Raw genomic sequence first — 23,673 nt, 5'->3', positions numbered from 1 at the left:
AGTGCCAAGTTTCAAATCAAAAACTAGCTGCTTGAATGGTCAGCAATACATGCAGAACCTGACGAATATAATACCGGAAATATTTTTTCTGATCATAAATACGAGCGTACCGAATCGCAGCTTTCAGTTCTGAATTCGTTAACAAATCAGCTGCGCAGCTAGGTTGTAGGTCCTGTTAGTAGGCTCAGATTTTCTGGAACTGAAAAACAAAGGACCCTATTCGACTCTTTGTCTTTGCATACGCTTGTTTTCTCCCCGGCAAGCAGGTAGACATACGGTTCGGCCGGGATGGTTGTCACGTTATCATGACCCCAACCACCATACTACTTCTGTACATTGCCCCAACAACTCCAGTTGCCACATGTACCCCAGCATACAAAAAAAAGACAAATGTTGCGGCAAACAAGCCTTCGGTCAGTGGGAGACCTGCTGGCGCAGCTTTAGAACAAGCGGTCATCTCCAACACATCAGCTACCAGAGCAGACCCATCCGCCAGCCACGGGGTTTGCGACAAAAATAAACTCTCTATTATAAACAACAAAGTGATGATTCATTACAATTAATGGCTAGGCCAAAACTGTGTTTCAATGTCACATTTGAGAACGCCAACGGTAATAAGGAGAAAAACTAGAATATTGATTTTACTCTTCTCCAGTACTTTAAAAATCTTTAAATTATTTCGAATCACTACTCTAAGGATAAACCATTTATTCTGATAGAGTGATGATCTCGTCTCCCCTGTTTTTGTTCTAGGTTCTAGGGGATACCTGAAATACTTGTTACAATTCTGTACAACTTTCCTCACATGATATAGTTATTGGTCCCAAGAGGATTTACTAGCACATTCTATTTCCCAATGAAAGTGGACTTTCGCAAATAATATGGAAAACCAGTTTCGATCGAGATTCTAGGTTGGAAACGTGTATCATGCGAATCCAAGAGAAAACTACCGATGCTGGGTGATTACACTATTAGAGGTCTTAAGCCAACAGAAGTATCAAAAGTCAATTTAATATTCAACAAAGTGTTGAAAAATTTCTTGGACAAACAAAACGTCAAATAATGCAGATATATTCCTCAACAGTGGAAGAATACCATACTTTTCATGATTTCGAAACAGGGCAAGAAACGAATCCAACGGAATTATCAACGACGCAATCAAATCCAGACTACGCATACTAGTCCAGTCGTTAAAGTAAGTTCACCTCGGAATTCGAGATACCCAGCTGTAAGTCTGTAAATACTTGTATATTGACACCCTAAAAGTTGTCTCAAAACCTACATATGGTAGGGTGTACGCAACTATCAAATTTCAAGGTCAAAGGTCACAAAACTCGTTTTTTTGCGATTTTTTTGTAAATATCTCATTTCCCATGGGTTTTTTGCTATTTGTAATTATCATCAATATTGTAGAATACAAAATTCTCTACAAATTTTAAAAAAAGTTTTCATATAGTGGACCGTTTTCGAGATAGACGGCGGAGAGCGCGCGGTCACAGGATCACTTCAGTTCAACCGGTGCCTCCGGTCGAAAACGCGCCATAATCAATGATAATAAATATTTGTCAATTTTTATAAACTATTATATTATATTTTATAATTTTTTTCCTGACCTATCCACTTTTTATTCAGTATTAATGTATTTAACAACACTCACCTGCCCATGTATGTAATTGCGGAATTGTTAATGAAAATATAGGAATTATATTTGAATTTTAACCTAATTAATAACTTTTTACATGATGAAAAAAAATTAAATAAATCATGAATCAATACATTTATTTTTATTAAAAGTAAAAAATGGAATAGAGGGTACAAAAACTACAATTTATAATTTTAATGATCTTCTTCCTCTTCATCGTCGTCTTCCGGCTGCTGGTAATTTTAAACTGGTCTTCATTATCGTCTTCAACGACATTTGTCTCAAGTTCTTCCATGATTTCGGGGTCAAAGGTCCCATCTTCGTTAATGTCGCTCTGATATGGTAGAGCATTGAGACAAGCTTGCCCATTACATTGGCCACAAGCTAAAGAGCATTGCAAGCCTGCTTTCCTGCATCCGCATCGCGAATCACAACCACTCTTGCAGTTGCAGAAAATTGTATTTAGCAAATCTTCTGGAGCAGGTGATAAAATTGTCATGATAGGCTCCAACCCCATATTGCCCTATTATAACTGCAGTTTTTTCAGACTTTGATTCTTCTATTGCAGTTTCAACAATAAGAACTTCCGCATCATCTCTGGCTTGTTTAGTAGTAATATTTGTAGCTTGTAATTTTTCAATTAACATATTGACGAGCATATCTTTGTTATTTCTATTCGATAAGAATTTTTCTTGAGTAACTGGTACAACCATTGTTTCAACGAAACAGACTTCATATGTTTTTGAAAGTGCAGCAGTTCATCTCTGCTGCTCCATAGCTTTTACGTTCTTACTGTAGTCTGAATATCCGTCAAATATAACAATTATTTTGGAACTGTAATGCCTTTGTGAATAATTCATGCATTTATCAAAAGTAATAGAAAAAGTATCTTCTCTGCTCTATAAAACATGATGAAGCAGAAATCCGCCATCAATAATGAACGTCACATTATTTTCATTGAGAACAAAATCAATTTGGCTCATGTTGACATACAATGACGAATTTGTTGTTTTTCTCATGCCGTCATTATCAAATAGAGCTGTTGGATACGAACTCAATTCATATTGAAAATATTCTTCAAGATTACTTTCAAATTGTTTGCTGACAGTAATTCTTTGGAAGAGTAATAATGGGTCCACTGAAACTTTACAATCATTTATTTTGACACATTTGCTAACACTGGAAAGCGCTATTACTTTTTTGGAACGTTTCAACTTTATTTCATCAAATGATAAGCCGGTGATCTTCTTCATGGACTCTAATCCAATTTCGTAAGCTCTGTGGCAGTTAATTTGCTCATTTCCAACAATTCCAGAAGCTATCGATATTAACTGCGTAGTATTTGGAAAAGGATCATGGAGTTTATCAAATAGTATATTTACGTCAGCATTGTCTTTTTTCACTCTTGAGTCTCTGGAATCTACGTGTTGCTTGGTCGACTCCAAGGAGATATTACAGAACTTCTCCATTTCCTCACAAATAGTATTTGTGGCGTACATAGCATATACCAATTTACACAAAACACTTTCTTTCATACTTCGACCACGAGATACTCCTCCTTCGGTTTTCATGGTTTTCATGAGACTTTGTTCATCAACTATATATGGCGCATTTTCGACCGGAGGCACCGGTTGACCTGAAGTGATCCTATGACCGCGCGCTCTCCGCCCTCTATCTCGAAAACGGTTCACCGTATGAAAAATTTTTTCAAATAAAATTTGTAGAGAATTTTGTATTCTACAATATTGATCATGAATACAAATAGCAAAAAACCTATAGGAAATGAGGTATTTACAAAAAAAGCGCAAAAAACGATTTTTGTGACCTTTGACCTTGAAATTTAATAGTTGCGTACACCCTACCGTATGTAAGTTTCAAGACAACTTTTAGGGTGTCAATATATAAGTATTTACAGACTTACAGCTGGGTACCTCGAATTCCGAGATTCTTACCTAATTTAAGCTTAAATGACTGGAGTATACCACTGGGGAGGCTGAATAATTGACTTGTTCTGCTGCGAAATTGCAACACTATTATTATCGTTTGTTGACTCATGTAAAATCGTTTTTCAATATTTTCTTTACAATTTGATAAAGATGGCACCTAAGGCAACTTTCTATCGGGAAATGCCTTGTTCAGGTGGGGCCAGCATCCCATGTACTGTTATTTGGAATCACACCTGAAGTAAAATGACAAGATAGCCGACCCGACACAAAATTTTCATTCTTTTAATAACGAGAATCCCAATAAAATACTATATATTCGAAAACAGTTCAAAAATGAAATTATTTTCCTAATTTACCGGGGTACTGATATACCATTCTTGATTGATGAGTATCTGTCAAGTTTGTGATGGAATTTTGAAACAGCAGCTCGAATAGAAATCGAGTTGTAGTGGTTATATTAAAAATTCTATAATTAATAAGAACATACATGAAGTGAAAAAGTCATCAAGGAAAGTTAGTTACTTCTTTTTTTTTGGAATATTTTCATGTTCGATTTGTTACGGAAATTACCCAATGCACTTTGGTTAAGATGTTGAAAGTGTGGAAGCTGAAGGTAATAAGTCCAACAAAATAATATAAACTCATGCAGGTTGAGTTCGTCGGAATAGATATTCAGAGTCTCATAAGAAATAATAAGTCAAAGAGTTTCCAAACATCAAAAAATTAATCTGATTTAACTGAGTGAATATTGTAATAGCTATCGCATATGACCTAATAGCTTGAATACTATCTCAATATTGGTACATATAGCATTCAGGTATATCCTCATTTGAAAATTAGGAAATCTAACGTTTTAGCATAATAACAAGATTTAGATATTATTTTAATTACGGAATCCTGGCTGAATAATACTTTTGCTAATTTAGAAATCAGTAACTCTCAATATCTTATTTTTAGAAAAGATCGTGACAACAGTACTGACTGTACGCGGGGTGGTGGTGTTATGATAGCAATTAAATCATCCTATAACGCTATAGAAATAAGAGTTTCTGATTCTAATTTGTTTGAAGATGTCTGGGTGAAACTTAATATCAACAACAAATCGATTGTATTGTGTGTCGTTTACTTTGTTCCTGAATCGTCTCTCTATGCATATCAAGTGGTAATTGAAAATAAATTGAAAAACCTAGATCTCTCAAAGGGCGCTGGTCCTGACGGAATTCCGCCAGTATTGTTAAGGAATTGCTGTCACAGTTTATCACATCCCCTTAAAATACTTTTTCAAAGATCATTTGATACAGGGATTTTTCCAGGTGTTTGGAAAAAATCTTTCCTTTCTCCAGTATTCAAAAGTGGAAACAGAAATGATATTCAGAATTACAGGGGTATCTCGAAAATTTCTTATATTCCCAAAGTATTTGAATCTTTAATTACGGATGAAATATTCAATAATTTCAAACACGTCATAATAGATGAACAACATGGATTCTACAAGGGAAGGTTTACTGCTACCAATTTGGCTGTCTATCAAAACTTCATCACAAATAAGCTTGAGCAAGGGTTCCAAGTTGATGTTATCTATTAATTTTAAAACTTAATAATCTTGGAATAACGGGCAGATACTTGAAATTTATTGAATCCTACCTTTCCGGTAGATCGCAGAATGTGAGGATAGCTGACAGAGTGTCAGAAACAATTCATGTAACTTCAGGGGTTCCGCAAGGTTCGCACATTGGTCCTATATTGTTTCTACTCTTTATTAATGATGTTAAATCAGTGTTTAAACACCGTAATATCTCTCTGTATGCGGACGACCTTAAATTTTTCAAAACAGTGCAATCTACCAATGATATTGAATGTATACAGAATGACCTAGATAGCTTTTGTACCTACTGTAATACTAATTGTCTAAAGTTAACATTAAGAAATGTAATGTGTTGAGATTCTATAGAATGAGACAGCCTGTCATTGGAAACTACTCCATTAATGATGCAACTCTTCAAACTGTCAAAAGCTTATGCGATTTGGGAATTACTTTCGATAAAGATCTCAGCTTTATTGATCATATCAATAATATCTGTAATAAAGCATTCAGAATGCTCGGATTCATCAAAAGGAATACCCGGCATATTACAGAATATGATGCAATAAAGACATTATACTTTTCACTGGTTCGGAGTATTTTGGAATATAATAGTGTAATTTGGTGTCCTCTTTATTCTTGTCATAAAAAGAGGCTTGAAAAAGTGCAAAATCGCTTTTCTAAATATATAATTTGGAAACTTGGCCTACCCTACTATGGATTTACCTCGCAAATGAGGCTGTCTGTATTATATTTATTATCACTTGAGGACAGACGTAAATTTGCAATGGTTCTATTCCTTCATAAAATAATAAACTTCCACTACAATTGTTCAGCTATTTTAGATGACCTTTGCCTTTCTGTTAACTCAAGATCCTTAAGAAGCAATCGCATTTATTCATTTGGGTTGCGATTCCACAAGACTAACTATGGCTCGATGGCAATAAGTTGTAGGCTTCAAAAAATTTCAATACGTACTTTTCAGAACTTGATCTTTTTCATTTGTCATATTTAAAATTCAAAAAAATGGCAATTAGACGACTTCATGAAGAGATTGTTCATTAAACTTCTGAATAGTCGTTTATTATTTCTTTTAATAATCATAACTTATTCTAGTATTCGTACATGTTTTTTTAATTTGAACTTAATGCACTATTTGACAAATGAAAATGCATACCTTTATTTAATATGAAGTACTAACTTGACTCTAGGGTTTGTTTGCACATTGATGTAACATTTGGGACTTTGTTACAATTCTGTAATGTACTTGACATAGTTACGTTTTAGTTTTATAATTTAATTATTAATTAGTGTTGAATATCTTTAAGCTTATTTTTGTCTTTTTAATATTTTTTTCTTATGTTCCATTTGGTATTTTATTAATAGTTTGTGGTGTATAGGACTGATAAAAAATAAATAGGTTTATTTATTTTTAAGCAATTATAATAGTTATATTAAGGATTTTACTTGTTGGGTTCATAACTGAACTCTAATGCTTGACTGGTTTTAACAATTGAAACTTTCTTGACGTACCATTTGGGATTTTATAATAATTCTGTAGTGTACTTGACCGATAAATAAAATAAAAAAAAATAAAAGATTTCTTACATAAAAATCAAGCATCAGCATGTTAGAGCACCAGCTATAACAATTGTCAGCGGTGAATATCAGAAAAAATACCTGTTAACATTAATAAAATGATACCCATTTCGGTTGCATTTGAGGAATTGTAAAAGTGCAATCTGTGTATTTAAATAATTTTGTCAATTTATAATTGCATGTTTTCAACACTACTACCTACTTTTCCCTTAATAACTATTGGTAATATAATTCTTTATTATACATCATTGTGAAGTGATCCACTTTAGAAATAATGATAACATTATTTTCATGAATATTTTGCTCAAGGACGAAAATCTGTTTCTGTCTGTTTAAAATCTGTTTTTCCGTTAACCAGCTGTCGCACCCCTACGAATGACAACCCTAAAAAGTCGAAACTTGTGCGAGCTAAGGACTTTTAACGTGTTACCGTGTTACCTTTTAACGTGTGATTCCTAATATGGGTTGGACGATAGCAAGTGAAAATCGGCGGACGATTTGAGTGAGTGAACAAAGCATCCACGTCGAACCGAACGGCTACCAAAATATGACAAAATATAGGTAAAAATATCTTCTATCTTTCAAATTCATTAAGAACTTAATTCAATCTATAAAATCATGTAAAGATACACTAAATTTCAACTTACTCAGTGAAGGGTTCAATTCTCAGCAAACTCAAGCAGTAACTAACTGATCACATATGATCGGGAGATTTTGACAGACAAATGTTACTGAAATAATGTTTCACTGATGTGAAAGAAAAATCAATATCAACTGTCTTGCACGCGAGACGAAAAGTCTGAATATTTCAGTATTTGCATTATACAGCCGTTATATTTTTTTCATAATTATTTTGATTACGTCCTCTTTTCTTGCTGATCGTTTCACTGCTAATATTTGAATTATCACCTTACATAATAACAATTCTTATGTAAGCAGCCAACTCAGTCTGTAATTAAAAATTGTACAACTTTTCAATGAAGAACTTTATATTTTGTGTAATCACCTCCAATATTAGTATCTTACTACTTTATCTACAGTTGACTGACAACTTAATTATTTTAGGTATATGCAGCCATATGCGCCGATGTTATTATGCATACATTTTCATTTTCACTTTCAGTTTCTTTTTATCGTATTGTAAAGAATCCATACGTTAAATAAATGAATAATTATGCATTGTTTTGTTTTTTTCTGGATATCCCTAGGAGATCCAAAATGATGAAACAGGGATGAATTCAAAGATGAGCTCTTCCACTCCACGTTAGGTCATTGCGTTACTTCAATCCAAAATGTTCAAAATACACTTTTTATAGATAACTATGTATAAACTTTCATTGGAACATGAAAGATGCAATTCAAAAAATTAAAACTGAAATATTACTTAACATTGCTTTTATCAAAATATACTCTCCAGTAGGTTGAACAAAATCTTATTCATTTGTCAAGAAATCTGGATTTACGAAATTGCGATCCTATGAATTATCTCTGAACCGTAACCTCCACGTTTCATTTAATAGGATGACAGTAGATTAGTTGGAAAGCTTGTGTCTGTTTCATTGCTGTGGCATATCAGTGCTACTTTCATTAAACGAATCTACTATAAGCATACCACGGTAAAAAGGTGCTTAGATCAAATTCTTGAAGTCGGCTTTCGATTCCCATAGAATGTTCTTTCAATTATTAATTTAATATACAGGGGGACCTTCCTTCGAAGGATGCTGACATCACAGACCATTTCAACTATATGTGTATGAGTATATGTATTAAAAGTTCCGTCAAATTTATGAATGAACAACAGTTCAATTAGGAACTTATACGTTGACACAATTCAATACAATGCAAATTAATGAATGAAATGAGTATGTTTTGCAACCACTGTTCACTTTCTACCAAAAACAAACTTCTCGAAACAACTAATTTCATAAAAACATTGAGTTAAAGGAAACATCTACTTTTATATGAACATTGAATTATACAAAAAACACTTTTTCTAATTAGTTTGTACTCCAAACATTCGTTATGGAATTGATTAAGAAATCATTTACAAATTGAATATCAAAAAGTGTTTTTTGTATAATTCAATGTGCATTTTGCAATTAATTGTTTTCTTCCTTGAAAGATATATGATGGAATCGGCCGATACTTGATGAAAATCCATAACAAACGTATTCTAAAAACACTTTATTGTGTGATTTTCACTAGATAGTTTTACAAAAACGCAACACATGTTTCGCCATACAATGGCTTCCTCGGGCGTGTCTCAATTAAGACACGTGTTGCGTTTTTGTAAAACTATCTAGTGAAAATCACACAATAAAGTGTTTTTGGAATACGTTTCCTTGAAAGATTTTCGCATGTAGAAGTAGAGAGCCAAAACTTTTTTACCAAAAATTAATCTCCCCTGAAAATATATTTCCTATAATGTATGTTCGTAATATTTCTCCATTGACTCTCAGATGGTGACCTACTCAAAAAATTCATTTCTGACATTTTATAGTAAAGCGTTTTGTTATGTTCTGCATTTCTTGCGAGAATTTCAAGTCACTAATATAGCCTAATTTTGTGATGCACTCTTTGGAACCTTTGGTTTAGTAATAGCTATTACTGGAGTATTTTCTTAACACCAAACCGTTATTTCAACACCTCGACATGTGTTCCGATCATCAAGTGATCATCTTTAAGAGGAAGATCAAAACTAGCCAAATCTGTTGATGAAGACTTCAGATTTTGAGTGATATCATCGAAACTAATCTGAGGACTTAGGATCAGGTGGTCTCAACCCTTTAGATTAATTCTACTTTTTCTCTTCTGTGCATCTAAAACTCTCCTGGATTTATCATTTACACAAAGGTTTTACACAAAGCCAGAAAGGCCCTACGAACATGTCAAAGGATTTTTGAAAGATCTTGGTGCTCAGGATCCAAACAACCCATTGGATATATGTGATAATTACTAGACCAATGATCGGGTGCAATTCATGCTTATGATCAAATTGTCAAGATTTGTTTCAGGTTCGTTCTCATATTTCTTCAGTATCGCTTTGAATCCTGTTGTATCGCCAGTAGCATATGCAGGAAATTTTCTGTGAAGATTCCTGCACTGACTCCTGTCGAATATAATCCAACGCCGTTCGTGGTATTAGCCAGTGGAGTAGTTGTTTTCTGATAGGCGTCAGTCCATTCAACCTACTGTGTAGGTATATCCAAGATGAGCTTGAACATTCAAAGTTCATTTCTTTAGATTTGCTTACTGCCTGTCTTCAAGCATAGTCCACTGACTAATAAGAAAGAATCACATAGCATTTTCTTGACATCTACATCCAAATATTGTCTATGTTGTTATATGAGTTTCAGTGATGAATAAACAATTTTAAGTTTGTACGTTACATGCTCATTAAATCTAAGTTTATGATCTAATATCAACCCCAAATTTTTTGAATACGGCCTAAATTTATCTCAGAGTTTCCCATTTTCAAGCTGTAGTTTTTTACTTCTTTCCTGAAGAAGTAAGATAATAGCTACTGATTTGTTTGGATCGATTTTGAACATATGGTCAGTGGACACTTTTGAATTCGAATGTAGATCAAAATTTATATCGGTTACTGCTTGACCTATATCTGAAGATTTGAATGATGAATATATTTGAGAGTCATCTGCATAAAAGTGATATTTACAAGACTTCAACTCCTTGATAAATGTGGCAGTATAGCGTACAGAATAAATTTAGATCTATTAAAGTTATTGGTGACAAAAAATCAAATAATATACCAGATAGTACATTTGATGTGAACGTATTAATGCCCCTTTCAGCAATGTCCTTGAGGTTAACAAAAATTCGGAACAAATTCATCAACTTTTGGAATATAATTATAATACAGCGTGCATTCAGTTTCACCATGGTAACAATTACTTAGGTACCTAATGGAATCCATAAATATTTTGAAACGTGACGCAGTGGATTATAATAATATTTCTCGGCTCATGATTGACAATTTAACAATTCTGAATGGTTCCTTATGCAATTGAACATTTCCACGAGTTTTTAAACTCGCTTGCTGTAGAATTGAAATGTCAAAACATTTACTTCTATGAAAACTATATATTTTAGGTATAGAGAATATGATATCATTTTTAATATTGATTTCGATTACATTTTAAATAGATCAAAAATTAGTAATCAATGTATGAAAATTTGACCAATTCGAACTTTTAACCGGTTAGAATAAATTTTTTCCTAAAAATTTCATAACAAAAACAAAAAAATATATAATAGAAATGAGAAATATATTCGAATGAAAAATGTCCTGAAGATGTAATGTTGTGTAATGAATGCCAAATATTTCGGACACTATGTAAGATAAGATGTTCGAGCGGATTCTGAAAAATCAAATTGATTCTTTTGTATACAATAATAATTTAATAACAAATGTTCGATCTGGATTTCGTACATTCTATGTCACCACCACCGCTCTTGTCAACATCACCCAAGATTTATTCAAAGCAACTGATAATAATGTAGTAACTACCATGGTACTCTTGGACTACCGTAAAGCTTTCGATACATTAGACCACAATATTGTGTGTAGGAAAATGCCATTTCTCGGATTTAGTGAAGGGACTGTAGATCTATTGAAAAGTTACTTCAGAAATCGGACTCAGTCAGTATGTCTGGATGGAAAGTGTTCTAATGCTTCACCTGTTGATTATGGAATACCCCAGTGCTCTATCCTTGGCCCAATTCTGTGCTCTCTATATATATCTGACTTCCATAAAATAATTGATCACTGCACAGTTCATCATTATGCAGATGACACTCAGTTATATTATCGATTTTCTCCAAGTAACTGGCAGGTGGCAATGGAAAAATTAACAGCGATCTACAAAAGTTACTGGATCTATCTATAGCCCATAACCTGAACTTGAATTCTAAAAAATCTCAGCTGATACTTTTTTGCCCGAAACACAAAAGGCAGGAAATTGAAGGAAGAATTGAAATCCAACTTGGACAAGACTTACTACAACCAAATTACAGATAGCAAGAACTTGGGTTTATGGCTCGATGCTGATCTGAGATTTCACAAACATATAAATTCACTTTGTCGTAGCTCATACAGTATCTTACGTCAACTCTATCAAAGTAGAGATATTATGACTTCCAAATTGAAGTTGAAACTTACGAAACCCTCATATTGTCTAGATTAGCATATTGCGATATAATCTACGGGCCTGCTTTGATACAAACTGATGTTAATCGCTTACAAAAAATTCAAATCAATTGCATTCGTCTTTCTTATGGTGTGAGAAAATTCGACCATATATCCCCCAAGTTCGAGGAGTCAGGTTGGTTACCGATTGCTGAAACCTGGCAGTTCCACCTACTCGTCAATACACATAAATTTCTCATTTACAGAAAGCCAAATTATATTTATGAAAGATATAAAATTTTCAAATCACAGAATAATTCGAAGACACGAAACCGTCACACTTTTATTATTCCAAAACACTCGACAGCCTGCTTTTCTCGTAGTTTTATTTACAACTCTATCAAACAATATAACGCTCTGCCCAGTGAATTTCGACACTACTCCATATATCATTTCAAGAAAAAGTTGAAAACATATCATGTTATGCCTTGCTCATATGGTTTTTCCTTTGTCTCATCTTTGTGTATGTTTTGCTATATATTTTACCTTATTTAAGCTAAATAGATTTTTAATATTTACTTTGGAATTTATATTCTTTGTTTTTTCTTAGTTTCACAAAGATTCATGAACTACTCACCAATGTATACTAGGTAATTATTTTTATATTTCTATATAAAACATGCTATCCCCCAGGTTAAGTTGTATTTACTTCTTTTTTATTAACAATGTATGTCAATGAATAAAGCCCATTTATTATTATTATAGGTCTTACGATTACTTCAAAAATTGAGAAGAGATAATGTTTCATTCAAAAATGATGATGACGTAATTACTCCAATCTAGTTCACCTTATACAGGGTTTCAACGAATCTATCAGATAAGTCATAACTTCTAGACTATTAGGTGTATCAAATTGATTGGTATAAGTAAATAGTATGTGACGGGGAAGGTTTTTAGATATTTTTCACTTTCCGATCACTTCGGGTTTCACCAGAAATGGTCCCGGTTCCAAATTGTCAAATGTATATTGTAACGTTTTTGGATTTCCGAGACAATTCTGCATAAGAATTTAACATTTTCGAAAGTTTTTACGCCTACTTAATTTTTTTCAGAGTCACTTTTGAAATTGCATCTAGGTGGCCATGATCGGACGTAAAGTAGTCTAAGGACCTCAGGTGATTCCAGAAAATATTAATGGCAGAGTCACTAGTATGTTAGTATGCGATTGGAGCACAAATATGGACATAAATTAAATATTACTGAGGAGAATACCTACTTGATAATAATTTATTTACTTTTGTCAAGGGTGCCATGGATATGCATGATGCATAATATTTTGCATATTTTTCATCAAGTATTCTTTGCAGAACAAAACAATAACTTAGATTATGACAGTGGTATAAGCTTTATGATCAGAAAGTAAAAGTTACTAAATTTTCGTTAAATTTTAGTTTGATTTTTCGTCACTCGAAGTGAAAAAGTGGATATGTTGTTATCGTTTGGGGAATGTCACAGAAATTCAAGGAATGCTGCTGAGTTGTATATTCAGAGATACCCCATTCGGCAATATCCATCACATCAGTATTTTCTCTATGTTGAGAATCGTTTTAGGCAAGAGGAAAATTGAGCGGCAGAACAGAGGTCTATTTTAAAAGAGGAGACTGAGACGTTACTGTTATGGTTGATGTTGACAAAATTGTTTCTATGAGAAAAATTAAACGAGAAATGCACATGAGTCACGAATCAGCAGGTAATTACTGAAAAAGCATCAGATATCGAGCATTAAAATATCAGTTACATCAACATTTTATGCTGACGATGGCGATAAACGAGTAGTATTTTGTGATTGGTTGCTACAAAACCATAGAGTTAACCTAAATTTCATCAGCTTCATTCTATTTTCCGACGAATCACGGTTTACAAACAGAGGCGTGTTCAAGAATCATTGTTGGGACCAACAAAATCAACATGCATTGAGAGACGGCAATTTTCAAAAAAGGTTTGGCGTCAATATCTGGACTGGTATCGTTGGAAATAGAATAATTGAGCCAATATGTTTCAAGATCAGTGTTATAACATTCGTAAAACAACACCTACCCGGTGAAGAATACATATCGAAAATGATACAAATGGAATAAACTGTTTATAGAGACTAATAACTTTTTGAAAACGCAGAAATTCTCAAAAACTTTCAATGTGATAATCTGACAAGTCATTTCATTTTTTTTATTAATCAAAACACAAAACAGCCAATACTGGGTCCTCAAAACTCTGAAAGTTTATGAAGTCTCGACGATTTTCAATAGTCACTTAACAGGGGTGAGTTACTTATTTTTTCTTCAAAATAAAATTGGGGATCATCTTGATAATCTATCTTTAGCAGTTTTATGGCAAATTCACTTCCAACAAGATCAAGCACCTCCTCATAATACCAGAGACGTTCTCGATAGAGCGTTTCAATAGTCAAGTTATTGCAACCAATGTTCCAGTACGGCAGCCTGCTCGCTTACCGGATCTGACTGTGCTAGATTTTTTTATTTGGGGATATGTTAAAGAAAGGGTCAACTATGTAACAGGCATTTAGAAGTATAACATACTAACACACTAGTCACTAAAACTCCGCTATTGTAATTTTTTGATATCACTTGAGGTACTTAGATTAATTTACGTCCGATCATGGCCACCTAGATTCAATTTCGTAAGTGACTCTGAAAAAATTGAATAGGCGTAAAAACTTTCGAAAATGTCTCATTCTGATTCGGAATTATCTCAGGAATCAAAAAATGTTTCAATATACAGGGTGTTCCATTTGAAAATTAGAACCTCAGCCATTTCAGGTGAAACCAGAGGCACCAGAAAGTAAAAAATATGTGAAAACTCTCCTCTCCACATGCCACTTAACTGAGACCAAATCTCATTTTGATACACCTAATAGTCTAGAAGTTATGACTTGTCTAATAGATTCGTTAAAACCCGGTGTGTTAAAATAATTTCTGAGTGTGATTGGGCGGAAAATGTTTTTTTTGTATATTTACTTTTATTTTGAATTTCACTAGTTCGGACTTCCATTGTAAAACAAGTAAAAATAGAACAATTGAATAAATAAAAATAATGAAAAGAAAAAAGAAAATAAAAATAAAAAGTGGAGAGATTCCAAGTCACGTTAGCTCACGACGTTTCGATTGTTAGTATCTACAATCGTCTTCGGGTGATGACTGGACTGATTCCTCCGAGAGATGACTATTTATAGGTCGTTCGAGTACTTTTACTTATCCCCGCTTTCCATTTTCCGCTTCACTGGTTCCGTGGGAGATGACCGTTTTGGCGGGAGTTGGCCATTTTTCGCTTGATGATGGGTTTCCATATGTTGCTTATTTCTACGCTGGATTGGCTGAATACGTTGTTGGACTTTTATTTTTTCCCTTTTATTGAAAGGTCTCCGCCAAAAAGAAGTTCCTTCGATAACTTCGTTGACCAGGATCATATCAGGAATTGCAGAATGAACCCTGTACATCGATATACCAGATATACTTTAAACTTAATGAACATCATCGGTATAATTCAGGTTGACTTCTTGGCCAATAGAAGCCGAGCTTAGGAAGGGTGCGTGTTTCCGATAGCATGTTCTAAGAATGACTTCCGGTCAATTGCGACTACTTCAGAATAATTTATTTTCCTGTTGACGTTAAAGTGAATATGCCATATTATGATGATGTCAAAAGTGGTGTTACGAAATACAAATACCTATGATGAAAAATTGAAAAGTTTATATTTTTAGAAGAGATTAGTTTTTGGGAAAGAAATATTTTGGTTTTTTCTTCTCCATGTTTATGCAAAAAATGATGTGTCATGCGTTGGATAAGTATGATTTCATGAAACTAAGCAAACAAAGTCGTTTCGCGATAAACGAAACAAAATTTATTACGATTTCGCTTTTCGTCAGCAATATATGTATTATAGTCAAATAATATATAGAATAATATCAATCTTTTGATGATATTGCTAGTGTAAAATCTAATAATATACCAGTCCCACCAAAAATTCGGAACCAATTGATCTACTTTTGGAATATACTTATAATACAGCGTGCATTCAGTTTCACCGTGGTAATAATTACTTTGGTAATTTTTGGGGAAAAAAGTTTTTGGCCTTCTTCCAAATTCAATTTCAAAAATCAACTCTTCATAAAATGATGTGTAGATCATTCAAAGAAGTAACTTTCAGAAACAAACTAAAAGAAACACCCCCTTCGAAACAGTTATTTTCATATACACAAAAAATACTTTCGAAACAAATACTTTTGTATGAACGCTGAATAATACGAAAAACACGTTTCTCTATTCCGTTTGTATTCCAAACATTCGAAATTGAAACGAGTCATTTTAAGTAAATGAAAAATATCGAAAAACTATGGAATAAACCCCTGATAATCATTTTTTGAATATTTTTTCTGCTAAAAGCGGTAATTTTCATTTCATTGGGACTTATATATAAACTGATACCTAATAATAATCCCCAGGTGAAATATGCATATGTTTCTATCAATTTAGGCGAATTAAATAATTGAAAAATTTTTGTTTTGTTTTTCAAGAACATTTTATTAAAACAACGATAAAAATAAAATGAAAACAACAATAAAAATTGATTGGCGCTCCGTGGCGACTTCATTGATTCCAGTGGCGCTTTTGCTTTTTCAACTGCAGGAAAACCCGGAAAAACCTGCAGCACCACATCATCTGAAAATCTTGATCTAACAATGTCCTCTCTCTTATAAAACAAAATGTAGGGTGTCTCCAGAGGCTCCAATAAATTCAATGCATCGCCAGAATACTTCGTGGCACGACTATCGTCAAACCTAAACCAGTCCGTTTCTTCTTTGACCAAGGCGTAATAATAACCAAATTCAACGCCAGAACTACAGTGAACAATGACTGCATGAATGTTATAATAGTGGTCTGCTAGGTTGACATGTTCATCTATTTCGAACCTTCCAAAGAGTTTCTTGCTTCCGTCAGAGGTTGAGTCTGGTTTGAAAATCATCAGTGTTATTATTAGATTGACTGGTGCCTCAGCTATACTTGTTTCCTTAAAACAGTCAGTTAGTTTGGCGCATGTTTGACAATACAGTCGATCATCACCTGTTAAAAATTCCATTTTCAGATGATTTAACAATAAGCTTTGCACGGACTGGTTATTAGTCATATTAGGAAAAGCTAGATGGAGTTCCAGAAATTCACATAAGTTTTCGGTACTTCTTGAACATTTACCACAAAGTAAACAAGTGAGGATTTTTCCAGCAAAAGATTTACAAACACAAGACGAGATGGGCTGTATGGAATCATTCAGTCCAGAGCGGTCAGGAGTATTGATTTTGCTATTGTTTTGCTCACGAAGAGTATTCAACAAGAACCCCAAGAATTCGGAACAATCCTCTTGTTGTCCTGACGAGTATCTAGTGGACTTCAAAGACTCCAGGAAATCAGTTGGAGGGAAAGATGATACCTTCTTACGAAACTGCAGCTGCATGAACAGTTTGATGAATAAGTAGGAAACATTCCCGTTCTCGTTCATCATTAAAACTTCGTTCTTGAAATTCTTCGTCATGAACAACACTTGTAAAATGCTTTTCATGTAGCAAGTGTTTATTTATTTATTGAAAAAATTAATGACCTAATTATAAATTTTTATATATTTTGCTTGAGTAATATTGGTACTATTATTTTAAACTGCCAAAATTTGTAATTCAATATATCTATGTATATTATTATAAGTTTGTGTGTATGTTTGTGGTTATTTCACGCTTAAACGATTCATCGGGTAACCTTCACATTTCCTTAAAAAGTTATTGTACAGTACCTCATCCATAGATAATTTAAACAATGATAATGTTTCACCTATAGAATGACCTCCCTGTAAATTCAGTTCAGGAGCGAGTCTACAGAGGAGATGGAGGTCGAGTTTACGACTCCAACTGACCTCCCTGTAAATTCAGTTGAGGAGCGAGAGCTTCTCAACTCCCCAACTCCTGATCCAACAACTGAACCTTAAAAAAAAGGTATGATGGTGCAGCCAGGAAACGACTGGGTCGTCTCCTCAAGAGCGGGGTACCTTATAAAACCGCCTTGCATTAATTCTTGAGCGGCGTACGCAGAATCTGTCTCAGGTGGGGGAACCCCCCCCCCCATGAGCAGGTTAGCAAACCGCAGTTAGCTCAAGTGATGACTCACCAAAACCAGAGGCGAAAAAGCCCTGCACGGCTGAATCTAAGGCATCGTTAGGTGTAGCTGACGTGCAAAAACCCTTATATGGGAAAGTTGTCGTGGGTATCAAGGTGGGATTCTTTCGACTTGACTATCCGACTTCCTTATCAACAGAGCATATACTTTGTGCCTGCCTCTCTAGGGACCTAATCAGGTCTTTAGAGTTCGGCAAAGCCGTACTCTTACCATCTGACCTGGGAGACCACTCATCATACAAACTAATGGGCTTCGTTAAGAAGCTGGGTTTATAGTGAGCCACAATAAACCTTTGCGGGTTGCGATGGAGGGTCGAATAGACCCACTCACATTGGACCTAACCTAACCTTACCCAAACTATAGAATGAACTAATTATAAATTTTTATATATTTTGTTTGAGTAATATTGGTACTATCATTTTGAACTGCCAAAATTTATAATTCAATCTATCTATCTATAATAATATAAGTTTGTGAGGATAGATGTATGAATGTATGTATGTTTGTGGTTATTTCACGCCTAAATGCCTTATCGGATATCCTTCACATTTCCTTACAAAGTTATTGTACAGCACCTCATCCAAATATAATTCAAACAATGATAATATGGTACACCAATTAACTGAAGATGACTCTGATCGAAGAACAGAATTCTGCGAAATCATGACGGAAACCATTGGAAGGCATCCTACCTATCTCCACAATATCCAGAAAGAATTAACGTTTGGACAGAAATATTGGGAAACCATAATGTAGGACCTCTATTTATTGATCAAAATTCAACAGGGGAACTGTATTCGAATATGCTGGAAACTACTGTTGACCCTCTCATCACTGAAATCGTCGAAGCGAATCCAAATGAATTCGATATGGATATTGTATTCCAACAAGATGGAGCACGATCACATTACTCTAGACAAATAAGAAACTATTTGGATACTCCTTTTCCTGGTCGTGGAATTGGCCGTCGAGGTCCTACCGAATAGCCAGCCCTTTCGCCAGATTTGACACCTTTGGACTTTTTTATGGGGCTATTTGAAGCAAAAGGTGTACGAAACTGAACCTGCTTCAATATTGGATATACGGCAGGGAATAATAAATATTTGTAGAGATATCTGTGTTCGAAAATGTTCGGCGTGATACATCGGATAGGCTGTTCATATGTCAAGAAGTTCAAGGCAACCATTTCGAGCATCTTCTGAACTGACCTCAAGCTTATTGCCTCATATCATGTAGTTGAATGTCAATGGATTCAGGCAATTATTAAAAGTTCCGCCATTTTGTTGTAATTGAAGATATTGACATTATATTTTAGGGTTGTGAAGCATTTGTCAGGAGCTTCAAAAAGATGTATCACAAGACCCCCTTTCCTTTTAATTTTTTTCTCTGATAGCGCCCAGTCGCCATCTTGAAAGTTTCGTCTATCAATTTCATTTCAAAATAAAGTATTCATGCATTAATTTAATTATCCCAAATTTCAATTTTTTGAGTTGACCCGTTCAAAAAATAAAAGGGGGAGGGGACATTAAAAAAATGCACTGTATAACGAAGCAGTTTACCCTCCAATAAGAAGTTATAACTTCAAAATTTGCTACAAAAATTCATTTCCGTCGGACGATACCCTGTATAAAAAATTCTATGATTGATCATATTCGGACAATGCAACGAAAGTTCCAATGGTCAAATGTAAACAGATATTCAATAGTTCTGTAATTAAAATAGCAATGTTTTCCTTATATTTCCGCGACAAAAGAGAGTCTCGATTTTTCGGTATCATTCGATATAATCCGAAAGTAGACCATATTTAACCAAGTCTCTAGAGTTTGTAGCAGCATTTTTGTGCTACTATTCTGATACCGGAATGGCCATTCCCCAATGAAAGGTTATTCGTCGATATGCCCATCAAAACTGTTAATAATATCAGTATTATTTTTGATGATTCTTTGGACAATTTTAGTTATTCTACTGATGCTGGCACCAAAGAATCATTACTTCTATATCTTATATTATTAATGGTGAGATCCCCATTCATAGACTTAAAGGCATAGTGCGTCATCTAGTGACGACTACGTTAAATAACCTTCATTTGGCCGTTATAATTGCGCGATTTCTTTTCGCAGCGTTGCATGTAGGTCGCAGATAATTCTTGTATACAAAGTTATTGACTTTGTATTATTGATCTTACTGCTCTTCATATACTATCAATAGATGCCACTATACCAGATAGTGGAAAGGACATTGTATTGTTGCCAAATGTATTGAAATAGGTCACTTTTACCACAGAAACGTTTACGTTAATTCCAGCGAGTAACTGCTCAAGATGTTGCATCAGACAAATTTTTAAATTACAAGAACAAACACTGTTGATGTTCTTTTTCATGTGAAAAATTTTCAAAAACTATCACGAAAATTATAAATTCATTTTCAACAATTTTCAGTTTTTCAAAAGCTGGTTCAATTCTCGCTAATTCGTGAGTACCTATAAATGAATCTGAAACAATAAGAGATATATCAAAACGGAAAGAATCCCTGAAAAGCAAACAATTAATTTCCGCGAATGATACATATTCCCTGATATGAACACAGCTGATCTATATATTGATATTTTTGAGATATTCTACTTGCTGATATGTTAGATATAGGTATTTCAGAATTGATAGTTAGGTACCCAAACATTCAAACGGGTAATTTCTTAATCAGTATTTCGTTTCCTTTGTACAGTTTTAACATGAAAATTCAATTATGATTTTGAAGGGTGTTGAAAATACAGAGATACTTTCCCCTCAAAATTATACAATAAACACTTAAGAAATGACTTCTTTGTATAAGGTGGTGAAATTCAAATTATTTTTGGTATTATCTGATTCAGTTTCAACTGTCTCATCCTGACGAATGCAAGGTACTGCAAGAAATTGTTTGAACATTCAGGATTGTTTACATGCAAATACATTCCAAAGTTGAAATGTCATTATATTCGAATTAGTACTAAAATAGATAGCGATCTTATAAATATGATGTAAATTAATCAAATTTAATTAATTCTAACCCGAATCGCGAACATTTTCAAAAAACAAATGAAACTTATTCAACAAAAACACCCCAATTGAAGAATGACATTCGAAGTAAAACAATTAAATTTTGACCTTATTTTGAATAAAGAAGGTAAGCAATATAAACACAATCTGTACTTACATATCAAAGGAACCTCGCTATTTGATCAGAAAAACCATTCAACTAAATAATCAGCTGTGAACTGAAGAAGAAACAACGAAAGGCGAATATACTTTCCTTGGCTATAAATTCAGTTCATATGGAGTCCTTGCTCTCGATGACACCGTTGCCAAACTCAGTTCATTTGAAACAACACTTTCATTGTTCGGAAAAACGCGATTTTCTTAGCCGAACAGGAACACGGGTGAACTACATGCGTTAAGTCCATGAACAAGCTGAAACGCGTTGTTTATTTCAAGAAGGTCAGTGAGTAGTCCAATATATCCTAAAAATACACCGCGTTCAGTCAGTTTCTGGAACTGTTTTGATCCACGAAATTTATTCAGAATAATTTTTTTAGGAACTGCCACAAAAAGTTACCGTCACAATGGATTTTTCGAGTGTCACTTACCGGGTATCGTGTTGTAACATGTGGTATTACAGGGTGAGAAAGAATATGTCGGTGAAATCTAAGTTTTTCTCAAGACATAACAAAAGCATAACAGAATCCTAAACCTTTTGAGTGGGTGTGTCATTCCGCAAAATTTTTCTAATGGAAATTGAAGTTACTTGATACTTGATTAAAGAATTTTCATTTTCCAACATTCATGGTTAATTTTCAAAGATAGATTCAGCCTTTTAGAAAATAATGGATCAATAAAATACTAACACGTTTCACCGAAAATTCAAAAATCGATTTAATTCCACTTCACAGACTGTATTAGTCAGATAAAGTTCGTTGAAATAAGTCGCTGTTTTTGACCAGATAGTTGTTAGATAGTTACGATAACTTTTGTGACTTGTATTTGTGTTTAAAGTGTTTAAAAATTGTTGAGCCTTTCAAATATAGCAACTATTTTGTACTCAATAACTGAACTTTCAGAAACAAACAATGTGAATCTGGGGTCACGATGCTCTTTAACCAACGGCATTCTAACAATAGCTTCCGGGAAAATTGTTCGAGACATGGTGGTCAAATTCAGCAAACAGATTCGGTTCACAACAAAAAGAGGCAATTTGAAAATTCTGTACTTAATGAACATACGGAGATAACAGTGTTGGGGAAAATTGCCACGGATAGTACGTTGACTACAATTGATTAGGTATTGCTACAGGTATGAGTTTTGTACAAGTATCCAACGAGTATTGAAAATACAAATTCCATCCTTATAAGATTCGCTTGGGGCAAGAACTTAATGAAGACAAGTATAACCATTGCTTGCAATTTTACGAGATAGATTCTCAAGTAATGAGTGGTCTAAATGGATGAGACGAAGAGATGTGGTTGTGTGGCCACCTGGGTCACCTGATTCAAGTCCTTCAGGTAGTTCTGCAGGGGCATATGAAAAAAAAAGTTAACAACACTCCGCCCAACACATTCGAAAATGTGCGAAGCTGAATCATTGAAGTCTGTCGCAAAATAACACCGTCAGTACTCCAAAATGTACAACAGTTTTAAGATAATCTGTAGCTCTGTATGTACGTTAGCGAAAAACAATTTGAACATTTATTTTGACTACGAAGTCAGTTTGGCGGTTACATTTAATCAATTTTTACATTTTTCGTCAAACGTATTATTGATATTTCAGAGCACCATACTTTATATATTTTCAAAAATGAAACATCAATTTACACAGAATGAAACCATTTCAATAATACCTCAATTAAAACAGATTTTTGACCCCTATTCCAATTGACAAAATTGGGGGATGACAGTAGTAGTAGTTGAAGATTTTGATAAGCTCTTTGCATCAATAGTCATTTAGTTCACAATAAAAAACGTTTTTGTGGAATTTTCACATCCTGTCATCCTGTGGTACGTTGATTGAAAAAATATTCAGTATATTTTCTACCCTACCATTTCCACCACCTGGGCGTGGTGGGTCCAACCCGTAAATCTAAATTAGCTCATATATGATTCGCTCGGAAGCATCGGTCAATTGATCCGTTGTAACCGGTTCGAAGATATGAGATATGAGATCATTACCCACTTACCCAACAAGAAACGGTTACATAATTAACGCTATTTTCAATAATCATAGAAAAAGGTACTCCATAGATCAACTTTTACTTTCAACTTTCGTAACCCCATAGGCCTACGGCTGACATCGTAGGAAAGGACGGGTGCAGCCCAATCCATCAACGTTGTCGAATAATTCAAAAACATGTGCAGTCACTTCTAATAGAAGACCAGCACCTCAGCTAGAGATTGACATCTGGAAACGAACCATATCCGCTGAAGAATCTAGGCATCTCAATTGTACAAACCAAACGAAAGCATAGGGATTCAAATACACACTGATGGTATCCGC

At 34.1% G+C, this 23,673-nt stretch overlaps 1 protein-coding gene across 1 annotated transcript in view; it reads right to left on the bottom strand.

Annotated features, from left to right (window-relative positions):
- LOC111510538 (glutamine synthetase) overlaps positions 1-21,497 on the bottom strand; it is a 100,704-nt gene extending 79,207 nt beyond the window's left edge. The window contains exon 1 of the mRNA XM_074173227.1: positions 21,344-21,497. The gene's annotated coding sequence lies outside the window, so the exon portion shown is untranslated. The remainder of the gene's footprint in view (positions 1-21,343) is intronic.
- Between the last annotated feature and the right edge of the window lie 2,176 nt (positions 21,498-23,673).

The sequence above is a fragment of the Leptinotarsa decemlineata genome, unplaced genomic scaffold (genome assembly GCF_025532065.1).
Source record: "Leptinotarsa decemlineata unplaced genomic scaffold, Ldec_3_MD MMD2_tig00000218_RagTag_RagTag, whole genome shotgun sequence".
In the NCBI taxonomy this organism is placed as follows: Eukaryota; Metazoa; Arthropoda; class Insecta; order Coleoptera; family Chrysomelidae; genus Leptinotarsa; species Leptinotarsa decemlineata.
This window is presented reverse-complemented; position numbering and strand designations above follow the sequence as displayed.